The following is a 12,102-nucleotide window of genomic DNA, read 5'->3' on the forward strand; positions in this document are numbered from 1 at the left end:
CACCCATTTGTCAATTTATGAATACATTTTTTTTTTGTAGATTGTGCGCCCCATATAGGGCTCACAATGTACATTTTTTCCCTATCAGTATGTCTTTGGAGTATGGGAAGAAATCCATGCAAACTCGGGGAGAACATACAAACTCCTTGCAGATATTGTCCTTGGCAGGATTCGAACCCAGGACTTTAGTGCTGCAAGGTTGCAGTGCTATGCACTGAGCCACCATGTTAGTCAGGTTCCTCCATCCTCATGTGAGAGACAGTAGCTGTGCTGTACAGGGGACCTCTTCTCTATGCGGTAATGTGTCAAGGTTGGCATGGTGGCTAAAAGTTAGTTTAAGCTTTGCAGTGTCATTTTCTTTCCCAAAGAACAAGGTATATAAGGCTTCAATCCATTTTAGGTTACTTTGGTGTGCAAGCACTTCCGGGGTGCACGCTGGAGGCTAATTAGCATATGAATAAAAACGATCTCATGCAAAAACTACTGAGGCCATTTACATACTAAAGTACTAAGTATGTGCTTAGTTAAAAATGACTTTTCCCAATGATAAAGCCCCTTTAATAATGGAGCAAGAGAATAGTGAGATATAAATGGAGAAATGGAATGTGACTTAATGGCTGAATGGATTTGAATGAAATTTGGCACATAGATGGATTGTAACCTCAATTAAAATATAGGCTACTTTTTATCCCGGTAAATGACATGGTTTCACGACTGTTATGAATTTATGTTCACATACTATATTAAACTGCTCTTGCAGCAGCATATCGCAGGTCCCAAGTCTGTTATCTGTGTAAACACTCAGCTAACCCTCAGTGGATTGTGTACATGCATTTGCAGCTAACCCTCAGTGGATTGTGTACATGCATTTGCATATTATCTGATCTGCTCCAGCCAACATGCTCACAAACTGGATGGGAAAACACCTTTAATCCAAATTGGCAGTTTGCTACTTTTAAACATGCCAGGAAAACGAAAATCTAATTTGTTGCAAAAATGCTAAATGTTGCAAAATGCTAAAACAACGGCAGCTATGAAGGAAGCCAGAAGTCACAGAACTCTCCTCAAGCGGAGCTGTCGTGGATCATTGGCTCCAAGAATACGCTCATTATATGGCTTCCCAGCGAGCTGCTGAGATGCCAGAACAATCCCGAGTACAGCACAAGGAATGAATTCAGCGGCAGGCCAGCTTAAGAGCTGCCCAAACACCCGAAGCATGCGGATCATCGATGGCAGCAATTTGCTGAATATAGGCGGATCATCGACTCCAACAACACACAGATGAAGTCGTGGATAGAGACACACACACACACATACGACATACAAAATACACGAGTGCAAAAGTGGGCAATTCTTATAGGGCCACTACACAAACAAAAAATGAAATATACCCGTGCAAAGCTGAGTCCTCTTGCTAGTCTTATATAACGTTAGTCTAGATAGCCTAAATGTTCACCAGATTTATTATCCAGCACCAGCCACTGAGCTAAATCTGATATTTTAATATTTCCTAGTTTAACTTTACACTGTCTATTACGCTAGGCTCATACTTGTGCCTGGTATCCTTCCGCTTGCAAACTGTTTAAAAACCCAGGACTTTAGTGCTGCAAGGTTGCAGTGCTATGCACTGAGCCACCATGTTAGTCAGGTTCCTCCATCCTCATGTGAGAGACAGTAGCTGTGCTGTACAGGGGACCTCTTCTCTATGCGGTAATGTGTCAAGGTTGGCATGGTGGCTAAAAGTTAGTTTAAGCTTTGCAGTGTCATTTTCTTTCCCAAAGAACAAGGTATATAAGGCTTCAATCCATTTTAGGTTACTTTGGTGTGCAAGCACTTCCGGGGTGCACGCTGGAGGCTAATTAGCATATGAATAAAAACGATCTCATGCAAAAACTACTGAGGCCATTTACATACTAAAGTACTAAGTATGTGCTTAGTTAAAAATGACTTTTCCCAATGATAAAGCCCCTTTAATAATGGAGCAAGAGAATAGTGAGATATAAATGGAGAAATGGAATGTGACTTAATGGCTGAATGGATTTGAATGAAATTTGGCACATAGATGGATTGTAACCTCAATTAAAATATAGGCTACTTTTTATCCCGGTAAATGACATGGTTTCACGACTGTTATGAATTTATGTTCACATACTATATTAAACTGCTCTTGCAGCAGCATATCGCAGGTCCCAAGTCTGTTATCTGTGTAAACACTCAGCTAACCCTCAGTGGATTGTGTACATGCATTTGCAGCTAACCCTCAGTGGATTGTGTACATGCATTTGCATATTATCTGATCTGCTCCAGCCAACATGCTCACAAACTGGATGGGAAAACACCTTTAATCCAAATTGGCAGTTTGCTACTTTTAAACATGCCAGGAAAACGAAAATCTAATTTGTTGCAAAAATGCTAAATGTTGCAAAATGCTAAAACAACGGCAGCTATGAAGGAAGCCAGAAGTCACAGAACTCTCCTCAAGCGGAGCTGTCGTGGATCATTGGCTCCAAGAATACGCTCATTATATGGCTTCCCAGCGAGCTGCTGAGATGCCAGAACAATCCCGAGTACAGCACAAGGAATGAATTCAGCGGCAGGCCAGCTTAAGAGCTGCCCAAACACCCGAAGCATGCGGATCATCGATGGCAGCAATTTGCTGAATATAGGCGGATCATCGACTCCAACAACACACAGATGAAGTCGTGGATAGAGACACACACACACACATACGACATACAAAATACACGAGTGCAAAAGTGGGCAATTCTTATAGGGCCACTACACAAACAAAAAATGAAATATACCCGTGCAAAGCTGAGTCCTCTTGCTAGTCTTATATAACGTTAGTCTAGATAGCCTAAATGTTCACCAGATTTATTATCCAGCACCAGCCACTGAGCTAAATCTGATATTTTAATATTTCCTAGTTTAACTTTACACTGTCTATTACGCTAGGCTCATACTTGTGCCTGGTATCCTTCCGCTTGCAAACTGTTTAAAAAAACAAACAAACAAAAAAAAAAGTTTGGTACAAAAAGGATTCCAAACGGATACACAGCAGTTACCCGAATCCATCTTTTTAGACAGATTAGTCAATGGATGTGCGTTTAAAAAACTGACCATTTGTGTCTGTTTTTGACCAATCCCTTTTTCCCCCCTTCTTTATTCTGAGGATGCGCAGAGGGAAAAACGGATTACAAAATGGATACAAACTGATTACTATCCGTTACTATTTGTTTGTAATCGGCTTTCCATAGATTTTAATGTAAGAAAAAAAAACCCTGGATTGGTTGCTGTCCATCTGGTATCCTTAAAAAATCCTGCAAGTCCGACTTTATTCTTTGTCCATAAGAGAGGATACCAGACGAAAATGCTCCAAACACACACAATGCGGATGGTTTTTACAACCCATTGAAATAAAGGGGTTTAAAACGAACCATTTAAAATCAGCTTTTAAGGATTTTGAGATGGTTTCAAAAACTCATTTTGCACGGAGAGCTAAATGCAGATGTGAACCCTGCCTTAGACGTATTAGTAATTCTGACACCTAGCACATGACATACGGGGGCAGTGTATCACTAAATATAGAAGTCAAGTGTTGTCCCCTTCACCAACAGCTAAAGTTGCGTTACCTACATAAAAGTAGAATGTACTTGCTGCATTCCTCTCCCATTGTAATCTATGGGCAAATCCATGGTAAGAAAAGCAATAGATCATTGCTGTTATCTGCACTATTGTAATTCAGATGTGTTTATTCATCCAAAACAGATTCTTTAAATGGCAGCATAAGAACACAGCCAGCCTGCACACCCAAATCCTAATCAAAAGCTACTCCGCATCAATGACCACGCTTTGGCTGGGGACGCAGTGTTAAGCTTGACCTTGGCGGGGTTTGGGTGTGTAAGCTACCACAGCTCCTCCGCTGACTCTTTAATAATACATGTATTTGAAGCTTGTCGCGGAAACAGTGGCCAAGAACATGATTTAAGTGTTAGGTTTCTATAGGTACGAAAACAGAGAGAGACATAAATTGTGAAGAATGACAAATTCACATTGCTTACTTATATTTTCACATTTTATACTGCTATGTTGGGTCTGCTGGTAGTAGATTTCTACTCCATATAATACATGTCATCTCTTCCAGCACATGTCATCTCTTCCTGAAACAGCCATTTTTCATTTTCCTTTTAAGCTCCCTGTCTTCCAAGAGCCATAACTTTTTAAACTTTTGGTTGACATATTTTTTTTCCAGGCCAAGTTGTATTTTTAATGGCAATTTTTAATGTTTCATATAATGTAAAGAGAAGATGTAAAAAAATTACTGGCTAAAATAAAATAATGAAGAGTAAACACAATTCCTCTATTGGGTTTTGGATTCCCTGTATAGTAAAAATAGCACAAATATGGGAAGATCAAGTGTATATAGTGTTGGTTATACAGGCATTTAGAATTTTTTTTTTATTATGGCATTAACCATATGGGATACAGTACATTTCTGGTGACGATATATGAAACATGCTTATTTTTTTTCTATTTTAGTTTAGTTTAATAGGAAAAAGGTTGTTCATTTTTTATGACAAAAATATATATTTTAAAAAGCATTTTTTAATTGTTCCATTGCTAGCACAATAAACTGCAGTGCTTTAGGCAGGCCTTAATATGAATACTATTATGGCTGGCCTGGGAGCCTTCACAAGGTCCATGACTGTTATCACAACCAATTGACACTTGGGCGGTCAATCTAGAGCAGGGGTGCCCAATACGTCGATCGCGATCTACCGGTCGATTGCAAAGGACGTATTGGTTGATCGCTGTGAACAAGCACTCTGGACACTTGCAGGCTGGGCAGCAGCCGCTCCCCGCTCTTAGGGAGCCGGGGTGCTGCTTGTTCACAGCGCAGGCTAAGAGTCATATCCGGACACTGGCAGGCGAGGCTGCCGCAGCCCCAGCCTGCCAGTGTCCAGAGATAACTCTCAGCCTGCACTGTGAACAACCAGACAGCGGGGATCCCTGGACGGCCACAGAACGCTGCTGTCTCCTGCTCTCATGCTCCGCCCGACCCCGCCCACATGACTGGCCCCACCCACAGACACACCCCTGCCCCGAAATCCCGGTTTTTGTCGGTATGCATACCGACAAAAAACATGATTTCATGCGAATGTCGGCGCAGAGAAGACAACGAAAGGTAGGAGAAGAATAGCCTTTCTTAAGGCTATTCCAGCGTGTTACTCAGAAAAAAAAGTGTTTGTATGATAGGATCCCTTTAATGTCCCCTTTCAGTTGTGCCCATTTTAATGTCCCTCTTAATCCTCCCCAGTTTAATTGTCACCTTCATCTGTCTCCCAGTTTAATATCCCCAATTCATCTGTCCCAGTTTAATATCCCCCCATGTCTACCCTCAGTTTATTGTCCCCCTTTCCTCTGCCCCTAGTTTCATGTCCCCCCTCCATCTCTACCCCCAGTATAATATCCTCCCTCCATCATTGCCCCCAGTGTAATGCCCCCTTCTATCTCTGTCACCAGTACATCCCCCCTCCATCTCTGCCCCAGTATGTCCCCCTTCCATCTCTGCCCCCAGTATGTCCCCCTTCCTTTGCTGCCCCCAGTATAATGTCCCCTCTCCATCTCTGCCCCCAGTTTAATGTCCCCTCTCCATCTCTGCCCCCAGTTTCATGAACCCCCTCCAAATCAAATCAAATCAAAAAAGCTTTATTGGCACGTCTGAATAGATATTTGGCATTGCCAAAGCTAGTAGAGTGGGGGGGGGGGGGGAGAGTTGGACTCAGGTGGGTGAGTGGTGGGGGTGGTGTGGGTGGTTTGGGGTATAACAGTCCATGGAGTCTCATCTTCCTCTTCGTTGGTGACCGTTATGTGGGGAGGTGGGGTGGGGTGGGGCGGTTGGTTTGGGGTATAACAGTCCGTGGAGTCTCATCTTCCTCTTCGTTGGTGACTGCTATATGGGGAGGTGGGGCGGGTGTATTGGGATAAATATAACAGTCCGTGGAGTCTCATCTTCCTCTTATTTGGTGACAGCTGGACACGTATTGGGCAGCGATCTCCACAGTGGCCTCTTCTTCTCCCAGTAGGATGTAGAGTTTCCTCTTCTCGTCTGCAGATATGAAGTCTGGGATGTGGGCAGAGAGTCTTTGGTAGTAGACGGCCCTCACAGCTGAGTATTTGGTGCAGTGTAGCAGGAAGTGGGTCTCGTCTTCTAGGACCCCCTGGTCACAGTGCTGGCACAGTCTCTTCTCCCGTGGCTTGTACGTCTGCCTGTATCGCCCCGTCTCTATCTCTAGGTTGTGGGCGCTCAGTCTGTACCGGCTCAGGGTCTGTCTGTGCTTGGGGTGGCGTATTCTCTCCAGGTAGGTGGCCATGGTGTAGTCCCTTTGTAGGGATTGGTACACGGTGAGTTTCTTGGAGTTATTTATTTCGTTTCTCCATTCTTCAATGTACCGCTCTCTGTTTGCCTCTGTGGTTGCCTTTATTTCGGCCTTGGTTATCATCTGTTGGTGTTTTTGGTTTGGTGGTTGGCTGTTGTTTGGTTGGTGAGTGTCTGGTTTGCTCAGGTGGCTTAGCCATGCTTGGTGGTGGTAGGAGTTAGGCTTGCTCCCCTGGATGTGTGCCTGGAAAGCTAGCGCCCTCTTCTGTATGGTGAGCCATAGGGGGAGTCTGCCTAGCTCTGCCCTGCAGGCCATGTTGGTGGTGTTGCGATGGACATGGAGCAGGTATTTGCAGAACTCCAGGTGGAAGTTCTCTGTTGGGCTGGAATCCCACCTTGACTGGTCTGGGTAGGTGGCTGGCCTCCATCTCTGCTCCTAGTTTCATGTCCTCCCTCCATCTCTGCTCCTAGTTTCATGTCCCCTCTCCATCTCTGCCCCCAGTGTAACGTTCCCCTCTTCATCTCTGCCTCCAGTATAATGTCCCCTCTCCATCTCTGCACCCAGTTTCATGTTCCCCCTCAATCTCTGCCCCTAGTTTCATGTCCCCCTCCATCTTCCCCCTACTTTCATGTCCCCTCTCCATCTCTGCCCCCAGTATAATGTTCCCCTCCATCTTGCCTCCATTATAACGCTCCCCTTCAATCTCTACCAGTAGGTTACTGTTCATAACATAAAAACACTGACGCTCACCTTTCTCCTCGATCCCCTGCCGTTCTGTCTTTAGTCTGTCTGTTCTGCTTCAGTGCTGAGCTCTAGGTGCAGCAGGTGCTGTAGGCAGAAAGCACCTACATCGTTCGATACAGTTTTCAATTCATCTGCGTCCTCTGGGCGCAAATGAGTTGAAACCAGGACTGGGACCGCGGGACATGACCCTGAATCCGGGACTGTCCCGCAAAATCCGGGACGGTTGGGACGTATGGAGAAGTGATACCGAGCAGTGCCCATATATACAGTATAGAAGAAGTGATACTGTGCAGTGTCCATATATACAGCACAGGGAAAGTGATACTGTGCAATGTCCATATATACAGTACAGGAGAAGTGATACTGTGCAGTGTCCATATATACACAACAGGAAACGCGATACTGTGCAGTGTCCATATATACAGTACAGGAGAAGTGATACTGTGCAATGTCCATATATACAGTACAGGAGAAGTGATACAGTGCAGTGTCCATATATACACAACAGGAAAAGTGATACTGTGTAGTGTCCATATATACAGTACAGGAGAAGTGATACTGTGCAGTGTCCATATATACAGTACAGGAGAAGTGATACTGTACAGTGTCCATATATACAGTACAGGAGAAAGGATACTGTGTAGTGTCCATATATACAGTACAGGAGAAGTGATACTGTGCAGTATCCATATATACTGTACAGGAGAAGTTATACTGTGCAGAGCCCATATATACAGTACAGGAAAAGTGATACTGTGCAGTATCCATATACACAGTGCAGGAGAAGGGATATGGTGCATTGTCCATATATACAGTACAGGAAAAGTGATACTGTGCAGTGCCCATATATACAGTACAGGAAAGTGATACTGTGCAGTATCCATATATACAGTACAGGAGAAGAGATATGGTGCAGTGTCCATATATACAGTACAGGAGAAGTGATACTGTGCAATGTCCATATATACAGTACAAGAGAAGTGATACTGTGCAGTGTCCATATATATAGTACAGGAGAAGTGATACTGTGCAGTGTCCATATATATAGTACAGGAGAAGTGATACTGTACAGTGTCCATATATACAGTACAGGAGAAGTGATATTGTGCAGTGTCCATATATACAGTACAGGAAAAGTGATACTGTGCAATGTCCATATATACAGTACAAGAGAAGTGATACTGTGCAGTGTCCATATATATAGTACAGGAGAAGTGATACTGTGCAGTGTCCATATATATAGTACAGGAGAAGTGATACTGTACAGTGTCCATATATACAGTACAGGAGAAGTGATACTGTGCAGTGTCCATATATACAGTACAGGAGAAGTGATACTGTGCAGTATCCATATATACAGTACAGGAGAAGTTATACTGTGCAGAGCCCATATATACAGTACAGGAAAAGTGATACTGTGCAGTATCCATATACACAGTGCAGGAGAAGGGATATGGTGCATTGTCCATATATACAGTACAGGAAAGGCGATACTATGCAGTGCCCATATATACAGTACAGGAAAGTGATACTGTGCAGTATCCATATATACAGTACAGGAGAAGAGATATGGTGCAGTGTCCATATATACAGTACAGGAAAAGTGATACTGTGCAATGTCCATATATACAGTACAAGAGAAGTGATACTGTGCAGTGTCCATATATATAGTACAGGAGAAGTGATACTGTGCAGTGTCCATATATATAGTACAGGAGAAGTGATACTGTACAGTGTCCATATATACAGTACAGGAGAAGTGATACTGTACAGTGTCCATATATACAGTACAGGAGAAGTGATATTGTGCAGTGTCCATATATACAGTACAGGAAAAGTGATACTGTGCAATGTCCATATATACAGTACAAGAGAAGTGATACTGTGCAGTGTCCATATATATAGTACAGGAGAAGTGATACTGTGCAGTGTCCATATATATAGTACAGGAGAAGTGATACTGTACAGTGTCCATATATACAGTACAGGAGAAGTGATATTGTGCAGTGTCCATATATACAGTACAGGAAAAGTGATACTGTGCAATGTCCATATATACAGTACAAGAGAAGTGATACTGTACAGTGTCCATATATACAGTACAGGAGAAGTGATACTGTGCAGTGTCCATATATACAGTACAGGAGTAGAGATACTGTGCAGTATCTATATATACAGTACAAGAGAAGTGATACTGTGCAGTGTCCATATATATAGTACAGGAGAAGTGATACTGTGCAGTGTTAATATATACAGTACAGGAGAAGTGATGTTGTGCAGTGTCCATATATACAGTACAGGAGAAAGGATACTGTGCAGTGTCCATATATACAGTACAGGAGAAGTGATACTATGCAGTATCCATATATATACAGTACAGGAGAAGAGATATGGTGCAGAGTCCATATATACAGTACAGGAGTAGAGATGCGGTGCAGTGCCCATATATACAGTACAGGAAAAGTGATACTGTGCAGTATCCATATATACAGTACAGGAGAAGTGATACTGTGCAGTGCCCATATATACAGTACAGGAAAAGTGATACTGTGCAGTATCCATATATACAGTACAGGAAAAGTGATACTGTGCAGTATTCATATATACAGTACAGGAGAAGAGATATGTTGCAGTGTCCTTATATACAGTACAGGAAAAGTGATACTGTGCAGTGTCCATATATACAGTACAGGAGAAGTGATACAGTGCATACAGTGCAGTGTCCATATATACACAACAGGAAAAGTGATACTGTGCAGTGTCCATATATACAGTACAGGAGAAGTGATACTGTGCAGAGCCCATATATACAGTACAGGAAAAGTGATACTGTGCAGTATCCATATATACAATACAGGAGAAGAGATATGGTGCAGTGTCCATATATACAGTACAGGAGTAGAGATGCGGTGCAGTGTCCATATATACAGTACAGGAGAAGTGATACTGTGCAGTGTCCATATATACAGTACAGGAGAAGTGATACTGTGCAATGTCCATATATACAGTACAAGAGAAGTGATACTGTGCAGTGTCCATATATATAGTAGAGGAGAAGTGATACTGTGCAGTGTCCATATATGCAGTACAAGAGAAGTGATACTGTGCATTGTCCATATATACAGTACAGGAGTAGAGATACTGTGCAGTATCTATATATACAGTACAAGAGAAGTGATACTGTGCAGTGTCCATATATATAGTACAGGAGAAGTGATACTGTGCAGTGTCCATATATACAGTACAGGAGTAGAGATACTGTGCATGGTCCATATATACACAACAGGAAAAGTGATACTGTGCGGTGTCCATATATATAGTACAGGAGAAGTGATACTGTGCAATGTCCATATATACAGTACAGGAGAAGTGATACAGTGCAGTGTCCATATATACACAACAGGAAAAGTGATACTGTGCGGTGTCCATATATACAGTACAGGAGAAGTGATACTGTGCAGTATCCATATATACAGTACAGGAGAAGTGATACTGTGCAGAGCCCATATATACAGTACAGGAAAAGTGATACTGTGCAGTATCCATATACACAGTACAGGAGAAGGGATATGGTGCAGTGTCCATATATACAGTACAGGAAAAGTGATACTGTGCAGTGCCCATATATACAGTACAGGAAAAGTGATACTGTGTAGTATCCATATATACAATACAGGAGAAGAGATATGGTGCAGTGTCCATATATACAGTACAGGAGTAGAGAAGCGGTGCAGTGTCCATATATAAAGTACAGGAAAAGTGATACTGTGCAATGTCCATATATATAGTACAGGAGAAGTGATACTGTGCAGTGTCCATATATACAGTACAGGAGAAGTGATACTGTGCAGTGCCCATATATATAGTACAAGAGAAGTGATACTGTGCAGTGTCCATATATATAGTACAGGAGAAGTGATACTTTGCAGTGTCCATATATACAGTACAAGAGAAGTGATACTGTGCAGTGCCCATATATACAGTACAGGAGAAGTGATACTGTGCAGTGTCCATATATACAGTACAGTGGTAGAGATACTGTGCGTTATCTATATATACAGTACAAGAGAAGTGATACTGTGCAGTGTCCATATATATAGTACAGGAGAAGAGATATGTTGCAGTGTCCTTATATACAGTACAGGAAAAGTGATACTGTGCAGTTTCTATATATACAGTACAGGAGAAGTGATACTGTGTAGTGTCCATATATACAGCACAGGAGAAGTGATACTGTACAGTGTCCATATATACAGTACAGGAGAAAAGATATGGTGCATTGTCCATATATACAGTACAAGAAAAGTGATACTGTGCAATGTCCATATATACAGTACAAGAGAAGTTATACTGTGCAGTGTCCATATATACTGTACAGGAGAAGTGATACTGTACAGTGTCCATATATACAGTACAGGAGAAGTGATACTGTGCAGTGTCCATATATACAGTACAGGAGTAGAGATACTGTGCAGTATCTATATATACAGTACAGGAGAAATGATACTGTGCAGTGCCCATATATACAGTACTGGAGAAGTTATACTGTGCAGTGTCCATATATACAGTACAGGAGAAGTGATGTTGTGCAGTGTCCATATATACAGTACAGGAGAAATTATACTGTGCAGTGTCCATATATACAGTACAGGAGAAGTGATATTGTGCAGTGTCCATATATACAAAAGAGGAGAAGTGATGTTGTGCAGTGTCCATATATACAGTACAGGAGAAGTGATATTGTGCAGTGTCCATATATACAAAAGAGGAGAAGTGATGTTGTGCAGTGTCCATATATACAGTACAGGAGAAGTGATACTGTGCAGTGCCCATATATACAGTACAGGAGAAGTGATGTTGTGCAGTGTCCATATATACAGCACAGGAGAAATGATACTGTGCAGTGTCCATATATACAGTACAGGAGAAGTGATACTGTGCAGTGCCCATATATACAGTACAGGAGAAGTGATGTGCA

Source organism: Leptodactylus fuscus, chromosome 3, assembly GCF_031893055.1.
Source record: "Leptodactylus fuscus isolate aLepFus1 chromosome 3, aLepFus1.hap2, whole genome shotgun sequence".
In the NCBI taxonomy this organism is placed as follows: Eukaryota; Metazoa; Chordata; class Amphibia; order Anura; family Leptodactylidae; genus Leptodactylus; species Leptodactylus fuscus.